Source organism: Battus philenor, unplaced genomic scaffold (genome assembly GCF_028537555.1).
Source record: "Battus philenor isolate CCGP_79_NKW_IND1 unplaced genomic scaffold, ilBatPhil1.0.hap1 SCAF_26, whole genome shotgun sequence".
NCBI lineage: Eukaryota > Metazoa > Arthropoda > Insecta > Lepidoptera > Papilionidae > Battus > Battus philenor.
Window position 1 is genome coordinate 10,680,878 of NW_027181689.1, and position 26,623 is coordinate 10,707,500.

At 34.0% G+C, this 26,623-nt stretch overlaps 1 protein-coding gene across 3 annotated transcripts in view; it reads left to right on the forward strand.

Annotated features, from left to right (window-relative positions):
* The window catches only part of Abcd1 (ATP binding cassette subfamily D), a 116,014-nt gene that overhangs the window by 45,110 nt on the left and 44,281 nt on the right, over positions 1 to 26,623 (forward strand). Inside the window, exon 1 of one of the 3 annotated variants that reach the window (XM_068768707.1) lies at positions 10,206 to 10,312. The exons of the other annotated variants lie outside the window; for them this stretch is intronic. The gene's annotated coding sequence lies outside the window, so the exon portion shown is untranslated. Of the gene's footprint in view, positions 1 to 10,205; positions 10,313 to 26,623 lie in introns of those variants that run through there. 3 annotated transcript variants of the gene reach the window in all.

Genomic DNA, 26,623 nt, shown 5'->3' on the forward strand with positions numbered 1-26,623 from the left:
AGATTAGATTTGACATTGTATCATTTTTAATTGTGATAAGTAGTGCGTTGATATACATACGATTATAATACGATATCGACACAATTACATCCGTATCACTAAGTTCTAAATAGATTATTGAATTTATAAGTACATCGTGTTAACTTTGTACTTGAACCTTGGGCAGGAGAATGCCATCTATGATATAATTAGTTACTTACTATTTATTCCGACAATCTTTGTACTGCCAGATGTAATAGGTTTATGGCATACCTAAAAAAAAAATTAATGTTACGCATTTTTTTGCTCGTATCCTTTATCTGGTGGCTTTTCATATATTTAATTTTTTCACAACCTTTTTTATTTTCTCTCTCTTCATTTATGCATCTTATGATCTTCCATTCGGTATTCATTCCACATTTCTTCTTTAGTTCTCTTTCGCTCTATGACCTTCCATTCCTCTCTCATTACACTTTAACATTTTCTTTATTTTATTTCTGTTTATTTTACATTTATTTCACATTAATTTTATAAATTTTATTTATTTACAATTTTATTGAACTTTTTTTTTATAAATTGCTTTGGTAATTATTACTGTACAGAATGAGAGGAAGTCATCTTTCGTTGTTTCTTCTCTTATCAGGGAGGCTATTGATTTCTCCCTGGTTTTTACACCAGACCGGCACTCAAAATCGAACCGGAGTCCTCCGAATGCGGGCCACTGGGCCATAAGGTGGATCACGGTCTGGTCCACGCCCGGTTTACAGAAGCACGGGGGGTCCTGCTTGAGCTTGAACCTGTGGAGGTACTCAGAGAACCCCCCGTGCCCCGTGAAGAGCTGGACTAATGTAACGCATTACAGGGTGATCACTTTATTTATTGATTTAAATTAAAATAAATAAATAAATGCGTAATCGAGAAATACTAACTAATAATTAGGCTAAGCGACAATATAAACTTACAGCGCTAATACTGTCAAACGCGCGAAGTTCACAGCGTCCTGTCAAAGGTTAAAAATTTTAGCCGTCTGGAATTTTTATTACATTTCTCATCTCTCAATGAAGAAACTTATAAAATATGATTGAAGTCGGTAAAATCTTTCTCAAGTTATTGCGTGTCCAAAGGAAATAATATTAAATTTTCTATTTTCAAGGTGGCGCAAAAGTAATGTCATAATGTGAATGTGTCTTAGTTTTTACAAATGGCGCCAAACGTCACTGTGCTTTGATACATATGATGTAGATATATAAAGAATTAGTTTTAATTAAGCGACGAACTATATCTATATTACTTTTCCACCACCTGGAATATATAAAACATTAAATGCTGAATGCAAGCTGCTTGCAACCTGTACTTTTGGATATCTCTAAGAAACGCCTATGTCTACCAGTGAACATGCTATATGATATAGAAATGAGCATCTTCTGTTAGGTCATATGCTCTCAGTGGTACAGCTAGGATCAGAGTGATCTTTACACAGCCATTATGACAGAAATTATGGTACATATTAATTATTATATCTATAACTTATTCATACTTTAATGTACAGCAAATCTCTGTTTAAAAAAAAACAAAGATGAAATAACAGAACAAAAATGAAGTAACAGAATAACATAGATAATAACCAAAAAAGGAGTGTTTACATACAACTACAAAAGGCGGTCTTATCGCTCGAGGTGATCTGTAATATACAACCTTTGAATAGAGATAAGACATGATGTAAAGGCCAGTCTAGGGTGTACATAATAAAAAACATTAAAATATGCTACACATTCCAGGGTGCACATATAATATAAACATATATATGTGGGTGACTTAGTCACACTTTGTGCTTTAGTTATATATGATTGTATGTTATATATGTTTCTCACAGACGAGTTTCCAGAGAATGGTCTGCAGCGCCCTCTGTGTGTCATAATATCAAACTGTGATCTCCAGCCCTCCGGTCGAGTGTAGCGATTATGGTATATTCTCCCATATGTATATTAGTATAGTATATTATATCTATTAGTTTAAATTTTATTATTATACATTAAATATTATTAGCCTTTGACCTGTACATATTAGAAAGCAATTGGGCTAAAATAATATCATTTAAATTATTCTGAAAAAACTGTACATGAAAGACGTAATTTCTCAGCTTTTTATTTAACGTCCCGTACGTTGCTGGATCCAATGTAGGGTGAGGGAGCGATTGCGGTTCTCGGGGCTGACGACGCACTGAGCAGTTTAAGGGAGATCTTTTTATCAGGCATTCGCTTTTAATTTTATCGACCAGCCTCTTCATGTCTGCTGCTGTAAAAGGCAGTTTCAGAAATAAGTTTCTCTTTAAGTAAGAAAAGGACCAATATATAGCTACTTCCCCCATGCAGCAGTAGTCGTGCAATAAAGTGCACCGCCCGCCAGCCCGCTGATGAATGCGCGTGCGGCAAACAATGCGAATTACACAACTACCACCGTTAAATCACTCAACACGTGTTTCACCTCTCCATGGGGCATCTTTAGGAGTTATGTTACACCGATTAGTGCCAGACACTCTGTGTTTGTCTCTCGTTGACTACCAATGCATGTGCGGAAGTGGCTAAATATTGGTCCTTTTCTTATTTAGGATAGACTTCCGCAAAATAACGCCTGATTCCATTAAATATTTAAGCGGACACGTCATGGATCCATAAGTCATCTCTATCTTCAGGCATTGTGGTATTTTGAACGAATATATGCTTCTAAATTCCTCGAACGCTGCCATCTTCAGGAGTAATGTTACACCGATTAGTACACCAATTTGAGTTTCTCTTTGTTCTTGACAAGTCTAAATCCTTCAGGATTACACTGACAGATTTCGCTAATACCTCTTTTCTCCGCCAAGAAAAAAAAATTACGTTACGTTTGAGAATTCCTTTGTTTGAATAATTTTTTATGAACATTATTAAATATTGACGTTGACTCATTAAAATGATCTTGCTAATAATACAATACATGGTTTTTATATATTCACTGTGAGATTTGTTTAGGATCGAAAAAGGGGCCTTTGAACTTCCTATTGTATCCTGTTTGATGAGTAATTTCTGATATCACAATACGCATTGTCTGTACGCTTGAATATTTCGACACGTGCGATGAATCGTTCGTTTACTTTAAAACGCTGATTATGGTACTGATATTTATTTTCTTGATGTGTTTAATCGAAATTTCTCCTGAAATTGCTGAAGGCTTTTTTAATCTAGAATGTTACCGGCTAATTTTCTCTTAATAAATACTGTGTTATAAATTAGTTGTTGATATATGAATCCGAGACGTGGCCACTTACGACGGGCCTCATGAGAAGGCTCAAGGTCACACAGAATCATCACCTCATCAATCAATCACCGGTGGAGACTGATGGCTGTTGATTCGGAAAGGTTCTAGGTTCTAGGTCTAGAGTGACAACCACTAACCGGTATTTAATGGAATCAGACGTTACCTTGCGGAAGTCCGTTCTAAGTAAGAAAAGGACCAATATTTAGCCACTTCCGCACATGCAGTGGTAGTCATGCAACAAAGTGTATACGGCAAAAAATGCGAATTATACAACTGCCACCGTTAAACCACTCAACACGTGTTTCACCCCTCCACGGGGTATCTTCAGGAGTTATGTTACATCGATAAGTGCCAAACACAGTCTTGTGACTCTATGGTCCTTTTCTTACACTAGCCGGTAGACGCGGCGTGGCTTGACCCGTTGCGATTGGGTGAAGCCTATTCCTTGCTTATAGTAGATCGAATCATAAATGAGGTCGGCAGAAGAATCAATATCATCGACGTGGCTCGAAGAATTGCTCATTTAAAGTGGCACAGTGATAGTGGAGTCGACTGGTTCTCAAGTTCCTTCCACTGATTGGACTGACGACATAGTTAAGATCACGGGATGTCCCTGGATGCGATCAGTGCAGTACCAGTCAAGCAATCTTTATGAGAAGCTTATACCATGCAGTGGGGGTCTATCAACTGAAAAGAAGTATAAATAGGGGTCTATCACGTCATTTGCATTCACCGACCAGATTTTTTTTCTATTTGATCAAAATTTAAATGATCGTTTTGATGTTGATTTGGGAGAACATTCCAGAAATTAGGTAATTCTCAGTCTTACCAGGCCTCAGGTTATCAGGCTATAGAGCTGTTGCTACAAATATTTCAAATTTAAAAGTTTTTATTTAATGGAATCAGGTGTTACCTTGCGGAAGTCCATCCTAAGTAAGAAAACACAACTGCCACCGTCAAATCACTCAACACGTATGTGACTGTTAGTGTGACTCTGTGTTTGGCATTAATCGGTGTAACATAACTCCTGAAGATGCCCCGTGGAGGGGTGAAACACAGTTGTGTAGTTCGCATTGTTTGCCGCATGCGCATTTGTCAGTGGGCTGGCGGGCGGTGCACTTTATTGCACGACTACCACTGCATGTGCGGAAGTGGCTAAATATTGGACCTTTTCTTACTTAAAAGTTGTTTTTAATATTACATAACTTGCTGTCAAAATTACTGTCTTTTCGAACTCTATCATTATATGGTTCCCGTCTATATTAATAAATTTGCAATTTAAATGTATTAGAGGTAAAAATTGATGACTGGATGCCGGGTATATGTTTAAATATTGTCGATATATCAAAGTGCATCACTAAAACGAGATTGCGGTTATGAAACTGGTCAACAGCTTATTTTGCCGGTTGTTTGACGTGTCAATAGATTGTATTGTTTATATCTTTCTTCATCAACAAACGTATTTTCAATTATTGCGTAACATAATACACCAGTCATTTGTGATTGGTGCTATGAATGTGGTAGATGTAAAAAAAATTAAGTACATAATATTAGTATAATAATACTTACTTACTTCGCTGGTTCAGTGACCCAAAGTGGGTCTTGGCCTCCGAAGCGAGAGACTTCCACTTTCCTCTATCTTGCGCCATCGTCTGCCATTGGTTGACATTCAATTCGCGCAAATCTGCCTCAACGCGATCGATCCAGCGATACCTGGGTCTACCCACTGGTTTTCGACCCCTCGGTTTTTCCAGGTACGCTACCTTCACGCTTCGATCCGATCCCATTCGCTCTAAGTGACCAAGCCAGCGGATTTATTGAGCTTTATATTCGCCAATGATATTTGGCTGTGAATAATATAATAATCAAGCCTTTAATTTCTTGTAGAAAGAAATAGTTATGAAGTTCCTGTTTTACTAGCTTGTTTCTTTAATCTAAAAAAATCCATCGGGTGAAGGCCTGCTCCAAAGAAAAAAAAATACATATCGTAAACGTAAACTAGCATAAAATAAAACTCTACTATTAAAATAATAAACACATGGTGTGCAAGTCAAACTATTACGCAAATAAAATCATCTAAATTTTTAGACATCGTCTTAGACGAATATTGTTCGTAAGAAAAGGACCAATATTTAGCCACTTCCGCACACGCAGTGGTAGTCGTGCACCGATTAGTGCCAAACACAGGCACTAATCGGTATAACATAACTCCTGAAGATGCCCCGTGGATGGGTGAAACACGTGTTGAGTGATTTGACGGTGGCAGTTGTGTGATTCGCATTGTTTTTCCGCATACGCATTTATCAGCGGGCTGGCGGACGGTGCACTTTGTTGTACGACTACCACTGCATGTGCGGAAGTTGCTACATATTGGTCCTTTACTTACTTAGGATGGACTTCCGCAAGGTAACGCCTGATTCCATTAAATGTTTAGAAAGTGATCATCAAAAGCACCGTCTAAGTTTGTTGTGACCTAAGGTGCGTTGGAAACTCAATCTAATTCTACTTTCTACGAAATTAGACTAATTTCCCATTCTTCTTTTGAAGTAAACGAGTAAGAATATAACTAACAATAATATCCTAGTTAACCGCATCTATTTTCGTAGAATCGATAAAATAGATAAAACAGTTTTATGTATTACAAATGTAAATGCGTAGTGTAATGTAATCTTAATACGTAGTTATATTCCATAACAACGTAATTTAAACTATCTAGTAGTAAAACTGGCCAGTGTTTAGATGTCTTTATTTATTATCTGTTACCATCAAAAGAGTATTTAATATAGACATATGTTTATATCAGTACAATATCGTAACTTTTTAATTACGGATGGGCACAACGTCATTGAATTACATTACCCGGTGATAAATATTGCACATCGACCTTTGGAAAGAGACAATCGGCTAATTTCGGCTTCGTAGAGCTCTATCTCTGTCCTACACTACCTATGTGACGTTTTGTCAGTCGTTGTATTTCGTGCGATTGTCTCTTTCCAAGTTGATGGGCAATATTTTTCACAGGGCACTGTACACCTTGGATTAATAATCACCTGTCCGCTTTGAGTTTGCACTGCCTTATGTAGATGTAATATTTTAAAATATATTCCTGGCAATTTTTAACAAGCTCTAAAAATCTGGTCAAGTTTTATATCTATTAGGTAAGATTTTTCAAATGAAAGTTTCATTTTCCCCTTTTGCGGATTGAATTTCGTAAAATCCGTTCTTAGCTGATCTCTTTTTGATAATATAAATATTCTTACCAAATTTTAAGTCTTCAACCTTCATAATTCAAGAGATGTCAGAGTCAGTATGTAGATAGAAAATCTCATATACAATTCTATGTCTAGGTGTTTGGAGAATTTGTGAGGAATATTAGCCAAAAGTCCATGTCTGCCAATATTGCAGATGTGTGATACAATTTAGATGTCAGTGTTATGGGTGTGTTTTAACCAAGATTAATCTTTTTATAATAAACGAGCTATCTCTTGCCACGCGAACTTAACCAATACTCGGTCAACCCACTTGTGGGTAGAAATTTGTAAAATCCTTTCTTAGCTGACGATATTCGTCAAAAGGAATAACCCCACCAAAGTTTCAAACCTTTAATCCTTATGATTCCAGAGAAATCGTGATGAGTCAGATGTATTGAGTTGAAATCTTTTCTTACAAGGCTTAATACGCCTGGGGTATAAATATAGCACAGAGGTAGGAGAACTTAATACATGTCTAGTTAGAGAAATCGTGATGATTAGATGTACTCAGTTGAAATCTATACAGGGCTTAACACACCCGGTGGATTAAATACAGCACAGAGGTAGGGGAACTTAATACATATCTAGTTCATGTATGTTTATAAATGTTTAATGGTTCTACAGATTTTTTAAAAATATCCGATTTACACAGAAAACTAAAAAATTCAATGTCACAGTTAGGCTTGGCTTTTTTTTTCCTCAAACTATATGTGTGCCTTCTGTATGCTTAAGTAGATAATGAAGCCGGAAGATATGATATTTACGGAGCATATCAAAGTTCCTTTAATTTAAAAATATAATGGCAATTGTATAGATATTCTACGATCTAGAGAATTCTACGTCGCGCGTGATATTCTCGCGTATCATAATATACGTAGCGACAACAGATAAGCCGTGGACATTGGACACGATAACCGCATGTGCGGCGACACGCTACGAACTGCGCATTGCGATTCGCGCATTGTACAATGTTTCCTGAACACTGTACACTTTAGACATACAACTCAACCAAAACAGGAAGTTTTTCTTCAAGTAGAAGGATTCTCTCCAGGGAATCTTCAAGTTTCGCTACCTTAATACAGGTTTTAGTCTAAAAGCTTTCAGCGCCTTGCTCTTTCGCATCCGCGGAATCTGCAAATGCCTTCGATCTACAGTACCTGAAACAGGTTTTAGTTTAAACGCCTTCAGTATCTTGCTCTTTCGCATCAGCGGAATCTGCAAATGCCTTAGATCTTCAGTACCTGAAACAGGTTTTAGTTTTAACGCCTTCAGTATCTTGCTCTTTCGCATCTGCGGAATCTGCTAATGCCTTTTCTGCAGCAATGGAGGTAAAATAAATTAGTTGTACACTTAACAAAACATTGCAATATCCTGTAATAACAGTCGACGCTTCAGTAGTTTCAGAAAGGTTTATTTCTATGTGAACACAGCTTTCTAATTTGATATGAAATGCTCATGTAGCATTACCGATTTACCATTTAAAATCAACAGCTTTAAATCAGAGGAATATTTCTCAAAGAGGCTTATTGTCCCATAAGTGGGCAATTTGAAAATAGACATGAGTAGAACCGTTTTGTGAAAACCAGCGATGAAACTGCTGTGATATTAGAAATCTAAATTAAATGTAATGTAGATAATAGGAAAATAAATAAGAATTAAAATATAAATTAATATTGCAGAATTCTGGACGGAAGGTGAAGGAAGTCACGCGATGTATAAAATGAAATATATTGTGGAGAAAATTAGATGAAATAATGAAAGACATTGAGAAATATTAATGTAAATGAAGACTCCTGTACACTCAAGATAGGAGTTGAACTAGATGTACCAAAAAACGGGGTCATAAAGCAAGAGATCTAAAAATTTAAATGATAAATAGATAAATAAATAATTTTTGCTTTATCTGTAATAAGATAAGTGAATGACCGCAGAATAGTTTGTAATCTTACGATGTTTAATGCCTTTACTCTCGGGCAAAAGGTCAGTCGGCGGCCTACATATCAAATGTATATATCGGGGTACCTTTTGAAGTTTGTTCTTTTTTCAGTACTCGTTCATCTGTTACAACTTCGCTCACGAGTTTTATATTTCTATAAACTTTATAAGGTTAGTTCTACGGATCTTCTCATTTCTGATTTGCAATGAAGTTCCGTATAGTACTATCTATTGCTCTCTGGGTTACCTTCAGGATTATAATCATGAATTATATATCTCAGATCTACCTAGTGGGAGTAGGCCCCCCTAATAGTTGGATGGAAAACATAGTCCAAACCAATCCGGTGTAATAGTTGTATGTAGTTTTCCAAATCGTCGCTTCCTCTTGAGCTATCAAGTTTTATTACACGGGGTTCACCTGTCACCTCCAACCCACGTAATCTGCAAATGTCATGTGGGCAGCAGTTCAGGTCCCGGAAAGTAGATGCGGGCAGCGGAAGTTCATCATGGTGATTAGGGGAAACATATGCCTTGAAGTAGACTTGAGATCAGAAGAATAAGAACACCGAAGTAACTCGAAGATTTCTCGTGTGAAGTGGAACTGAGCGGGGCATTTCGCTTGTGCAACTGATGGTCGTTGGAGTCGACTGGTTCTCAAGTGTTGACGAACTGGTAGACGCTGTGTGGGTAGGTCGCGATAAGACGTTGCATGCGAGCAGCACAGGACTGGTCATTATTGTGATCTTTGTGGACGGTTTATTGCCTTGCAGTCATATGATTTCTTCATGAAAATTTTTCAGTCTCCCTTCGTTTCGGAAGCTTGTATCCATACGTAAGAAAAGGACCAATCTATAGCCACTTTCGCACATGCAGTCGTAGTAGTCCAATAAAGTGCACCGCCCACCAGCCCGCTTATAAATGCGAGAGTCACTCTGTGTTAGGCACTTATCGGTGTAACATAACTCTTGAAGATAACCCGTGGAGGGGTCAAACACGTTTTGAGTGATTTAGCGGTGGTAGTTGTGTTACGTATTGTTTGCCGCATGCGCATTTATCAGCGCGCTGGCGGGCGGTGCATTTTATTGCACGAATACGACTACTTGTGCGGAAGTAGCTTTATTGGTTCTTTTCTTACTTAGGATGGACTTCCGCAAAATGGCGCCTGATTTTAAATATTAAAGTTTGTATCCATCTTCGAAATATCCATAAACCTATCTTATATGGAAATCAAGTAAATTATTAGATACTCAATGTTTTCACATTGCGATCAAAGGACCTGTTAAGAATCCGATAGTTTTTACGATGTTACAAATTTACGTTCTATGGGAGAATAGACTGAATACCAAAAATTAATTGAGTTAATTTTTTTAAGAAAGGATTTTTATTTAGAAATAATTTCTCGATGACCGATATCTGTGAACACAACACGAAACGTGGGAAACATAAAAATGAAAGTTAACTGCGATTTAAAAATTAAACCATAGTTTTATTTCACGTCTTGAAAGTAATAATTTAAACTTTAATATTTTATTTTTTAACAACCAGACGTACCATAATGAATGTAATTTTGATTTCGCAAACCATGGCAGCTTATGAAGTTGCTACTGCTTTTTTGGACTGGACAACGATTATAGACCTTACGCGATGATTATAATAGTTATAATCGCTTGCGTGATTATGCATCTCCGTTTTTAGTTAGAGTGGTGTGATTCTCGGAATCAGTTTCGACCTCGCCGTCGTCGTGTGCGGACGTGTTTTTATATTAGTGGTCTCATTTTTTTTTCTCGAATTTACCCTAGTGCCAGTGCTTATAGTGTATGTGCTGTAAATAATTTTTAATTCTTACACCGGTGAGTGTGTTGCATATAAAATTAATTAATTACATTTCATTTTATTATTTTGTTTACGTACGACGCTTGTTATCGTTTGTTGTTTTATCCGTGTTTGTTTTATCTGTGTTGGAGAATAATTGGAAAGTCGCGTATAACTTGTTTTCTCTGTTTTTTTTTGTTTAATTTAAATAGGTCGATTCCTTCCGTTTTTGTGGGAATAAATTTCCGTTTAATTATACATTTTTTTACTATTATTATTTTATAAATAATATATATGTTTATTGTTTTAAATTAAATATAGCGTCGGATCAATTTGATTAGAGTCCCAGGCATTACACGATTATTTCAAGCAAATAAGTGTGCAATATGCATTATAAATGTATAAAATATCACATAATAATGTTCTTATCTGATATTTCAATACTGGAGAGTTGAAAACTACCAGGATCCTAAAGTTTATGTAGTGAATATCATGTAGCTGCAATAACAAGAGAGACTGAAGAAGCTCTATGCATCTCTCTTCCAATTATTTCTACTAGATATTTATAGGGAGGTCCTGGATCTCCCTCTTCAAGGCATAAGCCTGCCCCCAAGATGTCTCGTAGGAAAATATCATTTTTCTACGTTTGACAGGGTTGGCGATAGGAATATCGTATTATGACATGCAGAGAATGCTGTTGTCGTCTTTAAAACATGTTTATAAGCAGGAAAAGCTATGTAATTAAAGCAAAAAGTGTAATTTAATATTATTTTATTCTGGGAATTGAACACATGACATACGATCACAAGTGACAGTGCTCTTCCGCTGTGCTGCCATTGCCCAAAATTTAAAATTTGAATTCACATAATTTGATCACAGTGGAAAATTACCAAAATTTTTTTTAACAAAATGTGATATGATTTATTTATTATCTTTAAATAACAACTCTTACATTTTCTTCATTTTGCATCTAAAAGTTTGATCTTGAACTTTGAATTTTGCATTATTTAAATATGTTAAATATCTCTGCGATTTTAGTTCAATGTAAATTTTATGTGATTATAATTTTAAATTTGTTTTCAATTTATTATGCACTTTTTTATACAATACGTTTACATCTGTACAAATAAATAAAATTGGAATGTCTGTTTGTTATATTAAAATAACCTATTTCTACTACATGCATATGAATATATATACGGTATATCTACCAATTCTTTTTTAATTTGTGTCTGTATATTCCGGCTAATCTCAGAAATGGCTGAACCGATTTTGACGGGATTTATACTGGCAGTTAGCTGATGTCATTGTCAAGTAACTTAGGCAAATTACTAAAAAAATCCAAATCGAAAAAACAAATCTGAATAATTTAAATAATATTTTTGCTAAATTTCACGCGAACGAATTCGCGGGAATAGCTAGTTATGTTTATAATGCATCTCGATTTTATAAATTCAAATATTATTAAAGTTTTTCTAATTCAGAATTGGATTAATGACGAATGAGAAATTTTAAATTTGATACGGTATATTCGTATGGTTTTTGTGTATTCTTATTTTAAAATATAATTATCATATTTAAATTTGGAATACTATGTTTATTTTTAAATGAAATAAAATAAATGTCCACCCATTTTGGAATCCTAGTCATTATAGGCGGTATGACGTAGTAAACATAATGTCTTCCAAATTAGGGTCCACAGATAATAATAAAAATAATAAAGTTTCCACATGTCTCTGATGTTTTGTAATTTATAAAAGTAATTTTAATAACTCCTTAAAACAAATTTAAAAATTATTTTTTCAAATCATATTGCTTTATTTACGCAGTAAATAATTCAAATTCTATTTATTAGAAATGAAAACTAAATATAAATTTGTACAGAAGTATATCTCTATGAGTGGGTATGGATGTACATTTGTGTCCGTGTGTGCAATACGAAGGCCGTCCCTAAATTCGAAATATCTTTATTCGTATAGACATTTACTTGCGATTTTGAATGGTCAATTATTTTAACATTATGTGTAGTAAGATGATCTGTTGAGAAAAGCCGTGTGAAAAAATGTGTACATTATAATATCAATCATGTAAATGAGTCAACAAAACAAGTTCTACACATTTACATCAAATAAAAACTCTTTATTGCTATAATTAGATTTATTAATATATATACTTTTAATTTTAGATTTAAAATTAAGGAAAAATATCTATGATATCTTGTACAACTTCCTTATATATGCGTACACTCAGGATTTAACTTTTTTAAGACAAAATTTAGGGTTTACAAATTTATATTTATTTCTTGTATTTATAATATATCTGTTACGTTTTTTCATACAGTGCCCGGCGAGAAATATTGCACATCGACCATTAGAAAGAGACAATCGGCTAATTTGGGCTTCGGAAAATAAAGGTTAAAAAAGAAACTAAATATATTAAAGTCAAAGATAAAAATGATTACATATATGTCTGTTATAAATTATTCAAGAAATGTCAATCAAAATAAAATCTTTTATGATGTAAAACAGTTCATTAACTATAAATTATTTTAGGCGTTCTTTAAAAACAATATAACATTAAGTCCTGAATTGAATGTGGTGTATATATATAATATATAAAATTCTCGTGTCACGGTGTGCACGATTGAACTCCTCCGAAACGGCTCGACCGATTTTCGTGAATATTAGCGCGCATATCGGCCAGGGTGGAAAATCGGACTTCTATTTTTCATCCCCCTAAATGTTAAGGATGGTCCACCCCTAATATTTTTTTATTTTTTAGACAACATATTTTTTATGACACAGCATACAAAAATACATACAACTCTTAATTTGCATCCCTCTACGATCAACCGTTATTTTTTATTTGTTTTTTAATATTTCCTATGAAATAACATACTTGGCAAAACAACGTTTGTCGGATCAGTTAGTATATATATATATAAAAAGTATGAAATATCTATGGGGAATGTACCATAATCGCCACACTTGGCAGGCGGGTTGGCGATCGCAGTATGGTATTATAGTAAGCAGAGGACGCTGCTGCCCATCACCAGGAAACTTGTTTGTGGGCAGTGGTAATCCTAAAGACCTATGATCACAAGTTTCAGCCGTAGAACGCCCACGTCTTCCGAGGAATTTAACGAGGAGTTCCATCCACATCATTATGGTTGGTTTTATAGAACCTTTTTTTTAAATATACGTCAATGAAACATCTGTTCGTACAAGCATCGACTTAATATGGTTGAATAATTAAAAATAAAAACACGAAATTTTCCACATGCGTGGTATTCCGGTCGGATGAGTCGGCCACAATGTCCTCCCGGTTTTTTAATCTTTATTGTAATGTATGACTCAGTTTACGATCGCGGCGTGCGTTTCACGACGCATAACACTTTGGGGTATGCAGTGGATTTATTACACGTAATAAATCTTTTAGTTTCCTGTCCCTATTGAAAGTTTGCAAATGGTTTATCCAACGTTGATTAATCGGACGATGTTCCTTATGGCGGGCGGTGCAAAAGTAATGTCATGTTGTGAACGCGCCTTAATTTTTACAAATGGCGTCAAATGTCTTTACGCTTTGACATTTATTTTGTACATATATAGAGAATTAGTTGTATATAAGCGATGAAGCGATATACAGCTTAACAACGTGAAATTATTCTTAATGCTTTATTTATTTAATGGAATCAGGCGTTAGCGGCTCTGCAGCAGAGTGCGTTAGCGGGCAGTGCACTTTGTTGCACGACTACCACTGCATGTGTGAAAGTGGCTAAATATTGGTCCTTTTCTAACTAATGCTTTATTTGACAAATTTTCAGTCTGTTGTTTTAATACAGCGTAGATTTAATGTTCGTGCTCCGTGTGTTCAAATAATCTAGCGCAACTTCTTCCGTTGAGGCTATTTAGATTCTCGCGTTTACCGCAACAAACCACAGATCTTATATGTCTTAAAGGTAATACTGAAGAAGATATCGCTATTTTGGAGCCAGATGTTTTGCGAGAAATAATTCAAAATGCCGTATAAAGAATGCAATTATGCATCAACTCCGGAGGTGTCCACTTGAGCGATATATTTTTTAACAATTAATATCAACACTTTAATACTTTTAAATACACTTAATTCAAAAATAGAGTTCTTTTTTCAATTTCTAACAAAATGACTGCTGCTTCAAATTATGACATTACTTTTGCACCACTTGTTACATTATGTTAACGCAACGGTAGGTTAAATAATTTATATATTTTAATGACGCATATTTTTTTATTTGATATTGAAGTCATGACAGCTATATATATATATATATATATAGACATTCGAAAGTGGAGTCGACACAAGTATAATCTTTTCGCTTCAATATATATATATATATATATATATATATATATATATATATATATATATACATATACATATACATATACATATACACCAATACCTCGCTTTGCGTCATTTCGTTTTGCGTTTTTTTCGAATTTGCGTCGCTGCTTAATTAGTACTAATTTTCACTGTGCGTCGTTAGATTTTGGAGGTTGTATTGTATTCAATTAATATATATGTGTGTATATATATACATGTATATAAATACATATATATTTATTAAAATAATAACTTATTAATAGTGTTTTTTATTTTAATTCATAGCTTTAGGTATAAGATACGCTTATATAATAGTCACTTAAGCAACTATACATTTAACTGCAAATAAATTCAAAGCATGTATTAAAGAAAGATTTATCAGTGAAGCAAATTATTTTATTCAAGGTTATATAGGAGACAAACATGTTTGGGTTCAGATAAAATTCATTTGTTGAACATTGGAATTATTAACAGAACTCTTATTTTTTTTATCTATTTTATTTTTGACACTAGTTTGTTTCGCAAGGTGTTATAATTGTAGAGAAGAAGCAGGAAAACACACGCAACACATATTTTAATAAAGTTAAACAATAGACTTACACATACATACTTTATCTGATATAATAAATGAAATCGAAATAATCATTCGCATCATCACAGCTAAGGATTTTTGTCATTTAAATTTTTGTTGATTGAATAATAAGCCTTTTCAATTTACATTTAATAAGAGTATCAGAAAAAAGACAAAGATAAGATATAATAATCAAAATAAAACTTTATTTCATTCCATACAAATGACTTAAAATTAGTTATTTTAAATAATATTTTTGATAATTCTGTACTAAGTTTGTATGGACGCTCTCAGGGTAAAAGCCTCTTCCAAGGCTTCGCATTTTTCTATATCTTTGGCAAAGACAAGAATGATGTAAAAATAAAGATAGGTTGACATATATAAAAGGTTGTCAAATATCTCCCTTCCGCCTTTTTGTCTTTTGAATTTCGCGGCTATGTACAAAGCGCTACAGAGCTCGTATCTGGCAATACTATACATAATTTGAAAGGTCTTGACATAACCTACAAAACGACGCTATGCATGATTAGTTTGGATATTGCGTTCAACAGTTATAGACGTGTTAACATGGAGTTCACTAACGCCGAAATTCGCGCTATTTTAAAGTTTTTCTTCGTTAAATGCAAATCCGCTAGAGAAACGTTTCGTGAGATTAATGGTGTTTTTGGGGGATGGTGCTCTATTACTTCGAACCGCGGAGGAATGGTTTCGACGATTCAGAGCCGGCGAAAACGACACCATGGATAAACCAGCCGGTGGAAGACCTGTGACGACAAATACCGATCAAATCATGGACTACATCGAGTTAGACCGGCATGTGGCATCTCGTGACATCGCCCAGGAGATGGGAGTTAGTCACCAAATTATTTTAAACCATCTGCAGAAGGCTGGATACAAAAAAAGCTTGATGTTTGGGTGCCGCATGATTTGACGCAAAAAAACCTTCTGGACCGAATCAACGCCTGCGATATGCTGCTGAAACGGAACGAACTCGACCCATTCTTGAAGCGGATGGTGACTAGCGACGAAAAATGGATCACATACGACAATATCAAGCGAAAACGGTCGTGGTCGAAGGCCGGTGAATCGTCCCAAACAGTGGCCAAGCTGGGATTGACGGCCAGGAAGGTTTTGCTGTGTGTTTGGTGGGATTGGAAGGGAATCATCCACTATGAGCTGCTCCCATATGGCCAAACGCTTAATTCTACCATCTACTGCGAACAACTGGACCGCTTGAAGCAGGCGATCGACCAGAAGCGTCCAGAATTGGCCAACAGGAAGGGTGTAGTGTTCCACCAGGACAACGCCAGACCACACACTTCGTTGATGATTCGTCAGAAGCTACGGGAGCTCGGATGGGAGGTTTTATCACATCCACCATATAGCCCGGGCATAGCGCCAAGTGATTACCACCTGTTCCTGTCCATGGCGAACGCCCTTGGTGGTGTGAAGTTGAACTCAAAAGAGGTTTGTGAAAAGTGGCTGTCCGAGTTCTTCGCAAATAAGGGGGGGGGGGGCTTCTACGAGGGAGGTATTATGAAGTTGCCATCTAGATGGAAACAGATTATCGAACAAAACGGCGCATATTTGAACTAAATCCGATCACTGTAACACTTTTTATAAAGCATTGAATAAAGAGCAAAAAAGCGGAAGGGAGATATTTGACAACCTGTTATTTACTAATAAGAAATTAGATTTTACTATAATAGACTAAGATAATATCGTAAAGGAATTAGAATAGAGTCAAGAAGCTGTCAGATTAGAAAAAAGAATAAGAAGTAGAGTAATAGAGTAATAAACCTATTTCATAAAAAGGCTTTGCCATTTAAGGGTTCGGTGAGATGCCGTGAGAAAAAAAAACCGATCTTGAGCTGCCCGTAAACCATACATTTACAATACCCGGCGATAAATATGGCACATCGACGGTTAACATTATCTCTGTCCCACATTATCTATGTGACGTATTGTCAGGCGTCAGAAAGAGATAACACTCTACGAAGCGAATATTAGCCGATTGTCTCTTTCTAAAGGTCGATGTGAAATATTTATCTGTACCCGCGATAAAAATTTTACGCTAATCAAACATGCTGTACATTTATAAAGCCCTGCTCGACTGCGACCGGGAATTTCGCGAACGCTACATCGCTTCGGTACGAATTAGAATGTGCTTGAGACAGAGAGTGTAACACTTGCGGTAATTATGTCGCTCCCGTGTTAACTTACTTTCTATTTGGCCGAGCGCCGGTGAAAGTCGGTGCAATTTCGGCGTCTTTTTTTTTTAATAACAAAACGCGAAGACACGAGATGGATGTTCGTCTAATGAATGATGACTAAATAAGTTTTCGAATAAAAAACATATATAATACGCGGTCATAATTCATGAGATGTCAGTTGCTTGGAGATAAACTTTAAGGAGAACTAAATTTAAATATAGAACGTTTCAATGTATCCGCCATTTTGAATTTGCGGCAAATAGACAGTAACATTTTTATTTGGTTCTTACATATATGCACTTTGTAATTTTTTTCCATAATTTTGTTTTCTTTATATAAAGAAGGTAAAGTACAAATTATAATATAAAGATCATATGATGTAAGTAAAAACTTTGCTTCTATTCGGCGTGATAAGAATAGATACAATTATGTTCTTATAAATATTTTTAATGCATTATGTGGTGAAAAATGTGTATATGTAACCAATTTTTAGTATTTCTTGTCTCTTAAAAAGTTGCATTTTCGGACTAGTCATATTATTTATTGAGGCTGTGAAATATAAATACATAAAATAGTTGTACAAAGGCAAAAAGTGTTGATGTAGAAGCTATTAACATAAATTAACATTTGCGAAAAAAAAACTGGTAGCATTTAATTCCTAAGAAGCCAGTTGCTTAGAAAAAAAAGCGATAGCCAATTAACCACCTCTACAAATAGAATCAAAAATAATAATTTGAAAATGGAATACACGTTCTTATTTGTTCTTTTTGAATTGAAGGTTAAATTTATTGAACCATGATACGCAACTGTCAAGATATGAATTATTTAAAAAAAAACATAAATTTACGAGCTCTACAAATAGAATCAAATATAATAATTTGAAAATGGAATACACGTTCTTATTTGTTCTTTTTGAATTGAAGGTTAAATTTATTGAACCATGATACGCAACTCTCAAGATATGAATTATTAAAAAAAAAACATAAATTTACGAGCTCTACAAATAGAATCGAATATAATAATTTAAAAATGGATTACACGTTCTTATTTGTTCTTTTTGAATTGAAGGTTAAATTTATTGAACCATGATACGCAACTGTCAAGATACGATTAATTAAAAAAAAACATGTAGAAGTAACGACGAGATTTCCCGCCTTTTTTGCACAAAATAAGTGATGTTTTGTTCAGTCATGTAGTAGATTTAGGCGCAAATAAAAACATAATGAATCATTCCTCACGTGTTACGGTTGTGATTCGACATTCGGCTTTTGTTCAAAATGTCAGATTTTTTTTTTCACACGGCCAGTATTACTTTTATACTTTATTGAACTGTAATATTTGGTTATTGTTCATCCAAAAAGTGGATATCGATGCAGTAGCCGAAGCAATACATCACCGAAGACCGGCACATATGGCGTAGCATAATACGCGACGAATTTTCTAGAAAAGGACACTAACCTCATTAGTGAGGACTATGACACGAGTATATGTTTATTTGAATGAAAATAAAACGCCAAATGTGTTGTTTAGTGCAGTAGTACTAAACATACCGTGTATGGCACAGTTAATACCTATGCTTAGTTGATAAACATTTGACGTGAGTCGGAACGAAATAAATATGATTTTGTATACTCGTTCCCACTACCACGTGTGGGGCAGGGACGTCATAAAATCCTTCTATTGTTCGTAAAATCTAAGTGCTTTCATTTCGTCCTTCACAATATCAATATACAAATGAGAAGCCTTTGGGATCTTTAGTTTATGTCCAAATCTGTTACGACACAGGCTGGATATTTGTGGAATGATTTATCGCTCAATAAATAATAAGAAACACTAACTCACTACCTATTTGTAAAAAAATGGTTACGAAATATTTATCTCTTAATTCATTTCTTTTCTGTTTCTATATCATTTCTGAAACAAACGTGAACCTAGTAAGTTTGAAGTTTTTATTTATTATTGTATTATATTATATTTATTATAGGTATATATGCTTTATACATATGTATGTATATATTTACACGACATTTGTAAATTGTGAAATGATTTTACGAAATTCTATTCGTAAGAGATGTGAAAGGGTGTTTATTGAAAAGGTATGTTTTCAAACTATAGCTCTGATAGATCTTAAACTTAGGCGATTTTTTTTGCATTTTAAAATTTACCGACGATAAATTTTATTTTTTTGACATTTATTTAAAAAAGGAATGTTTTTAAATTATATCTCTGAGAGGTCTAAAACTTGATCATAATATGTTTATTACAATAATTACTTTTAAATTAAACCCGATAAAGAAGTGCGGATATGGGTAACCTGATAGTTGTACATACTATATCTGTTCCGTCAGACTTGATTTAATTATTCATTATAATATAGTATTGTAATAGAAAAATAATGCGATGGAAAGGTAGTAAATAATATTAGAAGTAAAAATATTTTTTTTATTTATTTACTTAATATTCTTTATTGTACACGATAAGATACATAATATACAGATACAATAATATACAGAAAAGTACAATGGGCGGTCTTATCACACAAGGCAATCTCTCACAGACAACCATAGTAAGGAAAATATAAAAGTACTTATAAAGGATAGTTCACGTGTACAAAATAATACATATTCACAAACCAATGAACATAATTATACATAGACATACATACATACAAGGTTTAATACATATTATAAATATAATACAATAATAAATAAAAACATCTAACTGACTTCGATCAGTATTGGTTCGATCGCACTTGCCTCAGAAAGAAACAGAAGAAGAAAAAGAAAAAAAATAATACTCGTGTGAATGCTACTTTAAAATATTGCGGTCAATTCGGTCTTTTGTTCATTTGTCAACATCGGAAAAAGAACACAAACGGTGGTTCAAGCCACTTCCGAGACGGTGAAAGTTGTTGGAACACCGCACCGAATTGCACAACACCACTTTCAGTTTCAAAATCTCGCACCAATCGAGCTTTTTAAATCTTCTGCAAATACAATCTCTTTTTTTTTTGTGCGCCATAACACGGTAATGTAAGTACGGACAATTCGTTTCTCTATACCTAATTATCTGTCTGTATATATATATTAGTGGGACCAGAAAGTAATGTCTTTTCTGTTGACATATTTTACAGAAAAACCGATTGATTTTTACCGCTTCGGCATTGACAATTTGTGTACTAGATGGCAAAAGGTTTTTGATAACGAAGGTGAATATATTGTTGATTAGAAATTAAAACTTGTTAAAAATGTAGTCGTGTGAATTTAACTTAAGAAAGCGGCATTACTTTCCGCCCCCTGATATATATGTATATATATATATATATATATATATATATATATATATATATATATATATATACACATATATATGTATATATATACACACTTTTGTATATATTTCAGTTCATCTGAATATACTATATATTTATGGCTTCAAAGTTTTTACACAGATAACAAATCAACCTATATATCGTTCGATTAATGCTATTACATAATCGTAATATAGGTTAAGAATGTTTGAGGTTAAAAATCAATGTCTAGGTGAAAAGATAACGAATATATTTCATTATCATTAGGAATACTGAATGATAAAATCAAAACCTTGTGCATTCAATGCTAGATTAAAATAATCCGTAATAACGGCATTATATCGCATCCTTTTTAAACATGTTAACAATTTATTATACACAAATAATTACAGTAATTTACCTGATGAAAAACATATACAAAAACAAAAAACATATGCTAGTAATAAATAAACACACACATTTAGATGCATACGTATCCGTGTATGTATGTGTGAATTCGTGTAACATTATGTTTTGTGTATATAAATCTATCCAGCATTGGGTCTATGGAATGTTGATCTTCTATACATATATGTTTAGTGCACAATAAATATAGTAGTAAGGTGAATTTTTAATGGAATCAGGCGTTACCTTGCGGAAGTTCATCCTTAGTAAGAAAAGGACCAATATTTAGCCACTTCCGCACATGCAACAAAGTGCACCGCCCGCCAGCCCGCTGATATATGCGAATGCGGCAAACAATGCGAATTACACAACTGCCACTGTTAATTCACTCAACACGTGTTTCACCCCTCCACGGGGCATCTTCAGGAGTTATGTTACACCGATTAGTGCCAAACAAAGAGTCACTGCATGTGCGGAAGTGGCTAAATATTGGGCCTTTTTTTACTAAGGTGAATTTGTTTGTAAAATGTAAATTCTTTTAATTGCCATACAAAGTAATCTCCTTTTATATACACTTTCTCCAACTCTTTTTAAGTCCTCTAAACAGCTGGAGTAGTCTTTCTCCTGTATAGCCTTCAATATCTTCAATTCGGTTTTTATTTCCCCAAACAGCGTCCCGAATAGGCGTTTTGAATAGCCAGAAGACACACGGAGCGTAATTAGTTGAATGCGATGAATGCCGAACGACATGAATCGAGTTTGGCAAAAAAAAATCACAAAGAAACAAAACATTAAGGCATCTAATTGTCAATCGACGATTTTCAAGCAACTATGCTTTGATTTTCGTGTGCCCTCGTTGGTTTTAAATTACAATTTCTTTCTATTTATTTATCTAATATATAAAATTCTCGTGTCACGGTATTTGAACTTGAACTCCTCTGAAACGGCTTGACTGATTTTTACCAAATTTAATATGCGTATTCAGTAAGTCTGAGAATCGGCTACTATCTATTTTCTATACCCCTAAGTGATAAAGGTTGTTCACACTTAAAAAATTTTTTTTATTTTTTTAATGAAATTTTATGTTTTTATTTTTTTATGATACAGCATACAAGAATACATACAACCATAAATTTTCACCCCTCTACGATCAACCCTTATTTTTTATTTGTAAATTTAAATATCAAATTTTTTTTGCAAAACAACGTTTGCGGGATCAGCTAGTTATAGTATAAAAATTGTAGGCATTGAAAACAGAGTCATTAAAAATTGATTTCACATATAATTGATTTAGAAATTAACTTCTTTGATTTCATTGTTATATAGTCATTAGTCGTAATATATATCTTTATGTTATCGCGTTTTACGACCGCAATGACTTCTGGTTTTATTATAATCACAACTCAATACATTTCTTAAAAATATATTTACTGATCGCAGACCTATTTATAGAATTAATATGTTAATAATAAAAAATGATTATTATCTAAAGTTAATTTTCCAATTTATATATTCATCATCATCATTGCAGCAGTAGGTTGTCCACTGTTGGGCATACATATCCCATACCTCCCTTAGATTTACAATAATATCAATTAGAAGCGTCCAGCGTGATTACCTGATGACTACTTTAATAAGATGGACTCCAAGTGGCTGGATGTCTACCGCGGTTTCCATTTCTGAACCTCAAAGTCTCTGTGAGCTGGTTTCCGTAATCAAGCGGTACTGCGCTCATATTGCGTCAAGGTAAGCCTTATTCAAAACAATCACTTGCCTGGTTCAGATATTCACAGGGGTACGGCGGATTCTCTGAGCACCTGTGTTGGTTCAAGCTCAAGAGTTCCTCGTGCATCTATGAGCTGGAGGTGGACCAGACCGTGATGCACGTCTGAGGTCCAGATAGAGAGAACGATAGAGAGAGTAAGCATCGCCTTTTTGGACGACGAAAATTTTCTTCCTACATTTCTTTAGTATAGTTACAAAGTGATACATATCACAATATAACCACTTCTCACGAATAAATTTCCATAGGATGGACAGTAGCGTCCTCTGCGCACTATAATACCACTCGATCGCCAATCCCCTGCCAATCATGGCGATTGTGGTATATACTCTCACAGGTTTATTTGGGGCAGGCTTAAGCCTTGCAGTGAGTAACTATGGCTATACGACATATATAAATGACTTACACATGTGATATGTTTATATATGTATTTAAAAAAAGGAAATATATGCCCGTAGTAAATATGGGTAATTAAGTCAAAATATATTCGTAAAAACCCATGTACATTTAGTTTTTACGACTTGATCTATAACTTATTGATTCTAGTTTAAAAATAAATGTCTATCTAGTATCGAAACATTCAAGCTAAGGTGAAGGTGGTGCATACAAATGTATTTAACATAATGTATTTGGAAACGTTTCGCACAAATTTAAAAAAAGATCTATTGTCTTAGACATCTATCGAAGATTGATATAGTCGGGTACTCCTGGCTGGGTTAGTGATTGAAATAACTCACGTGCATGTACGCTGGTGGACTTATTAACAAGGCTGTGACGTCATTAGGTGTGCCCCCACGTACACCAGAGTGACGAATGTATATCGTAGAGTAAAACCGGGTAGAAACATTGTTAATTTTTTTAAACGGTTTTATTTAGTTCGACCCGTACGGAATTTGTTTGAGTCAAAATTAGAAATTGAAATTTAAACACCTTCCCGTTGTCAGATTGATCTGAAATTTGGTACACACATTTAATTTAGATGACAATACAATATAATAAAATCAATAACATTTTAAATTTAAGATGGCCGCCGATACAAAATGGCGGATTACATAATTTTCCTTAACCCCCTCAATATGGGTATCAAATGAAAGGGCTACACTAGTAAAACAAGATGATTATGTCAAAATTTAAAATTCAAGATGGACGCCGTTCCAATATGGCGGACTACATATTTTTCCACAACCATCACAATATGGGTATCAAAAAACCGTTTAACTTAAAAGTTTTTTTTATTGAATTTATCATAACATAGTATAGATTTTTGTGGATAACGAAATGTAATGTTGAATTACTGCGTTAAAATTTTCCTACAGTATCCGTTCCAAATTCAATTTTATTGTTACAGAAAGACCTTGGAATACCATTCGTTTCCTATTAGATAAAATTTTTCCGCTTTAAAATACGTACATATATTTACTTATCGAAATACGTTATTGAACTTCGTAATATGTACTAAAACATAGATGATAGATGTTAAAATAAGTTGTGTTTATTAAAAAAAAATTTAAACCAATACCTCACTTTGCGTCGTGGTTACGTTCCAAAAAAACACGACGCAAATTGAAACGCCGAAAAGTGAATAGATTTTCAATAGCAAACCATGTAAAGATCGAAGATAGGTTCCAGGGTCACGGAATGCTACTTTTTAAAAAGAAAATTGAACAAAGTAAACATTTAAAAAACAAAAATAATATAACTCTGCCAATAAATAAATTGGAAAAATATATGCCTTTTTTGTTACCAGAAACAACACGTTAAAATTTATATAAATTTACTATTCTCTTTAAAAAAAAACACAACGCACTACATTACAACACACTGCGTAATTAAAACTGAACTCCAAAATTAGCAAAACAAAGTGAAAATAAAATTGTATTAAAATTGCGTTGATTTTTAACTAGAAAGGGAATCCCCGAGTTTTGATGGCATGGCGCAATTAGAAACAAAAGTGTATATATCTTTTGGAAAAAAAATAATTAAAGACTCGAACCCAAAACAACGCAACCTCGAAAATCTAACGACGCACTGTGAAAATTAGTACTAATTAAGCAGCGACGCACTTCGAAAAAACGCAAAACGAAACGACGCAAAGCGAGGTATTGGTGTACTTATATAACATTTCAAGCCTATACCTCTTACGGTTCCAGAGATATCACAATGAGTTAATACATATGTGAATAGATCTCTTTTCCTCTATGGACGTAACTAGAGGATGACTACAGGTTTCATTCATACATTTTTTATTAGTTTTCGATATATATCTATCTATATATATATATATATTGACGCGAAAGGATTATACTTCTGTCGACTCTACTTTCGAATGTACAGGTTATATATATATATACTAGCTAATCCCGCAAACGTTGTTTTGCAAAAAAAAAATTGATATTTTAATAACAAATAAAAAATATGGGTTGATCGTAGAGGGGTGAAAATTTATGGTTGTATGTATTCTTGTATGCTGTATCATAAAAAAATAAAAACAAAAAATTTCGTTAAAAAAATAAAAAAATTTTTTTAAGTGTGAACAACCTTTATCACTTAGGGGTATAGAAAATAGATAGTAGCCGATTCTCAGACATACTGAATACGCATGTAAAATTTGGTAAAAATCGGTCAAGTCGTTTCGGAGGAATTCAAGTTCGAACACCGTGACACGAGAATTTTATATATTAGATATATATATATATATATATAAGCCAGAGATTAACTGAGAGATGTTTTTAACCAAATAGGTGTTCCAATGGTTGCTTCGCAGTACATTTTTAATAACATAATATTTATGCGTCATCATTTATATATAGTGACATTCCGTCTTTAAAAGACCTCGTTACTTGTGTTCCGATCTGCCAGCGAAGCTCAAAGCAATGTTCAGATTGACCTTGAACCTTTTTATAAAAGGTCTTCGCCTGTACACATAGCAGTATTTTGGACAAAATGTCTCTTCTTTAAAAAGTTATCAAATCCTATATTTGTACGTATATATAATATAGATATATAATATAGTTATACAAGACATTTTAGACCTTTCGTTACTTGGTTTTAAGGTTTTTATTATATTATATATATCTTATTAAAGCATTAAACAGTTTTTAGTTGATCGAAATGTGTGTAACTTGGTTTGTCTCATTTACATGATTGATACTATAATGTACACGAAAAAAAACTGTCGAATTTCATTTGAAAAAGCAACTGTTGAGTTTCTTCTGCTCTTCTCAGATCAGAATTTTGAACTAGTGGTAGCTTGCTGCTTATATGCCTATTAGAATGAATATATTTTCAATTTAAATTTTATAATAGATTTGGGAAAAAGTTCCTTAGCATTTTGATTTCATTATGTACATGTATTTTAATACGTATATATGTGTTCACTGTGACTTATCCTATGTGGATAATTATATAAATAAATTATTAAAAGTATATGGGTTCATTTTACGTCACAAATTCGAAATAGCTTCAACAATATAAAGTGCGATCTAAGTCAGTTTGTAGTATTTATAATTATGTATATTTACTGTATTTATTATAAGTATATATGCAGGGGCGGCTCTAGCTCGTGTAGCGCCCGTGTGCAATAAAACCCTGGCGCCCCCTAGACCTGACCCCCCCCGCGGCTATAACTATTAACTTTGCCGTCGTAACAAGAAAGTTTTTTCATATTCCAACAAGCTATTTTATAAGTAGGTATAGCTTACAGTATGGTATTGTTTACGGCCTTTC